We start from the raw sequence: 3,952 nt of genomic DNA, 5'->3' as shown, positions 1-3,952 counted from the left end.
ATAAAATTAATGAAAGTAAAAACTAACGCTAACTGTAATCTTAATTTTACAACGTTTTGAGTCCCCTTCCTCTGGTACCTCCACTATTCGAAAACTAGATTTTGGAAAATAAATTTACCAATAGAAATTTCGCAATTGCCATAGTAAGCCAATACGATAAGACTTCGTATTTAATGATTGTTTTAAAAGTTCACCTTCAAAATGATTTCGAAAAGTTTAATTTACCTCTATAGTAATAACGTCTATTTTAGAGTCGTTATAATTTTAATCTTAGAAAGTTTTAAATTAACACTCTTAATGATGTTTTCAGTTTTAAAGTTAATAGCCTTTTCTTTATGAAATGATTGTTCGGAAACCAGAAAAAAAACACTATTAAAACTTCGGTTAAGAGTTTACCGCAATTGCCAATGCTTATAATGAAATCATTCCCAAATAGAACGCCGTCTGAAAGAAACTTACTGTAGCTACACACTGCTGCATGCTGGTACGTTTTTCGGGCAATTTTATTAGACTTTTCCTACGCATTGTAACCCGGTCACCTGAATTAAAGGCTTCAAAAGTCGCTTGATGACTTAGGCCTAAGGTGATGCCTTGGGTATTAGCCTAGCTGATTATTATAATATATTTGAGTTATTTTGATTATTTGCGGTTTGCTTCAAGTTTGCAAACACCTTTTCAGGTTCCTAGCAGCCGGATAAGAAGCCGTAAAGGAAGGGGTGCCTCCTAAGAAACCCCTACATTGGTTTTTCCGTATTTCACCAAAAAAAACCCGTAAAATACCGCACTTAATCGTATCCGCAGCGACAAATATTTTAGTTTTATCCCCGACGACAAGCTTCATCGATTTCTCAGTTTAACCGGAGAAGACCATTACACGTAACTCGTTCAAAATTAAAGTTAATAGCCTTTTCTTTATGAAATGATTGTTCGGAAACCAGAAAAAAAACACTATTAAAACTTCGGTTAAGAGTTTACCGCAATTGCCAATGCTTATAATGAAATCATTCCCAAATAGAACGCCGTCTGAAAGAAACTTACTGTAGCTACACACTGCTGCATGCTGGTACGTTTTTCGGGCAATTTTATTAGACTTTTCCTACGCATTGTAACCCGGTCACCTGAATTAAAGGCTTCAAAAGTCGCTTGATGACTTAGGCCTAAGGTGATGCCTTGGGTATTAGCCTAGCTGATTATTATAATATATTTGAGTTATTTTGATTATTTGCGGTTTGCTTCAAGTTTGCAAACACCTTTTCAGGTTCCTAGCAGCCGGATAAGAAGCCGTAAAGGAAGGGGTGCCGTATTTCACCAAAAAGACCCCGTAAAATACCGCACTTAATCGTATCCGCAGCGACAAATATTTTAGTTTTATCCCCGACGACAAGCTTCATCGATTTCTCAGTTTAACCGGAGAAGACCATTACACGTAACTCTTTCAAAATTACTTAATCTACTATAGTCTTTGTCGATATACTTAAATTAGGCGTGCTCCTTTTCCCACTTGAACATTTTCTTCTTTCGGAAAGATGTTAATTATCATTTACGATCAAAGTTTGAACTTTAAACCTAGATCATAAGATGGTGAATGTGTTAAATACGGGACACAATGACGCCGCGTGCCTCGTTGGAAATATACGGAAATTATTAAGCTTTCAAAAACTCAGTCAATCGAATAGAATACACTAGGTTCGATGCAGCACCATCCAGGATTCCAGGTATAACACTAGAGCCACCATTTGCTTTAAAACGAGGATTTTCATTTTTCACGTTCATCTTTGTGAAACAGAAATTTTATTTTCTGTTCATTCTAGCGCAAACATTTTAGGCTTCTTTTGGTGGTTTTATGTTTTTAATATCTGTAAATTCAGTCCGTAATATTTGAAGTTATTACGCAATGTTTCAGAGATATCTAACCATTTGGAAAACCGTATCCTACAACATGGATTTTTACTTGATGAACAAAGCAATGGAGCCAAATCCCTAGTCGATGACGCAATCAGCTCCGGACTTAGAGATCCTTGGCCCATAGGCAGATAAGGAGTCTGGGCCAGGCTTGGAAATAAGCGGTGGTCACTGGGTCAAAGACCAGTTTATTAATTTCTCGGACCAGTTTTTTTATTCAAAAACTAGGGGTTCACTGGTCCAGTCTCTAGTTTATAAATTCAAAATTATCCACCGTAGTATTAACCAACTGGTTTACATGACCACTTAAATAATTCAAGAGTTGGGAGTCACTGGCCAAATAGACCAGTTTAGAAATAAACCTTATTTCCAAGCCTGGTCTGGGCCCCCTTTTCACGCGCTGCATTTACGCTTATCCCCGGAACTAGGCTGAGCCTGAATTTCCCTGATTCAGCGTAGAAGTTTGAGCTCTACGGTTATATTCATTGAGTTGGGAATAAATAGAGGGACCATTTTCGTTCAATAAGGAGACATTATCAACTTTGTCTTTCTACCGTGGCGGCATCTGTCTCTAGTGATGGCAACTATATTACAATTGAATTTTTTCGCGAATCTGATGCGAAATTGAAATGAATGATTACTCGTAACAAACAAACCTTTGAAGTTGTTAAAAAATAATTTTATTCTGTCAACACGATCCTTTTTAAATCAAGTTACGGTGAGTTAGCTAATAATTATTTATTTTTAGCCATATAACTTTACAAAATATAGATGGCGCTACCACCTAATTATAAAGATGAATTTCGTAGTGTCTTATCAGAACAGGTTGAAGGATTTTACTAGGCTTACACTAATCAGAGTAAAATACTAGATTAACATGACGAACTCTTTATTCTGGACTGAATAATAAAACAAGGTTTGACCGTATATATACATAAAATAAAAAAATAAATTAGTATATTAAATATTCAATACATAACGAAGATATATTTTAGTTGGTCTGTTTTACGGACGCTGGCGCTTCTACTCCAACACCCCTTCTCGACTGCGTCCGGAAATTCCCGCTTTGCCCATGAGATACTTCAGTTTCTCCTTAGGTAGTGGTTTCGTCAGTACGTCAGCCGTCATGTCATCAGTTGGACAGTAGTGGACGCTGATTATTCCGCTTTCCTGCATATCTCGTAATAGGTGGAACTTCACGTCGATATGTTTTGTTCTGGAACTCGACTTCTCGTTTTCGCACATCTTAATACACCCCTGGTTATCTTCGAAGAGCTCTGTCGGTCTTGTACAACCGCACCCCATGTCTTCGAGAATCTGTCGGAGCCAAAGAACTTCCTGGGCAGCATAAGCAGCGGCCACGTACTCAGCCTCCGTGGACGATAATGTAACTGTAGTCTGTTTGCGACTTGACCAAGCTATCGTGGATTTACCCAGTTGAAATAGATAGCCACTGGTAGACTTCCTATCTGTGTGGTCGCCGGCCCAGTCAGCATCTACGTATCTCTTAATTACCAGTTCTCCGGACGATGGTAGGTGTAGTTGTACATCTTGGCTTCCTTTGAGATACCGCATGACTCTTTTGACGGCTATCCAGTCACGTTCTCGGGGCCTGGAGACTCTTCTACATAGCATGCAAACGCTTGCAGCTATATCTGGTCGGGATACAGTAGCTATATGTAGAAGTACGCCAATCGCTTTGCGATACTCGTTGTTACTCGGAAGAACATCTTCGTCGCCCAACAGCTTTGGATATGCTAAATCCATCGGAGTCTTTGATGGCTTTGAATCTTCCATGCCGAAATCTTTCAGCATTTTTCTGATCTTTGATGTTTGGTGAATAGAAAAGCTCCCGTCTACATCACGTTCAATTTGAACTCCCAGGTAGTAAGTAACTTCTCCCAGGTCCTTTGTCTCGAAATGGTGGTTCAGCTGGATGAGAAGGGCGTCGATGGTTTGAACATCGGTACTTGCGACCAGGAGATCATCAACGTACAACAGGACATAAGTCCAGGAATTGTCGTCCTCCTTCTTACAATAAAGTCCAGGA

This window comes from Leiobunum rupestre, chromosome 10 (assembly GCF_980474605.1).
Source record: "Leiobunum rupestre chromosome 10, qqLeiRupe1.1.hap1, whole genome shotgun sequence".
Taxonomy (NCBI): domain Eukaryota; kingdom Metazoa; phylum Arthropoda; class Arachnida; order Opiliones; family Sclerosomatidae; genus Leiobunum; species Leiobunum rupestre.
This window is presented reverse-complemented; position numbering follows the sequence as displayed.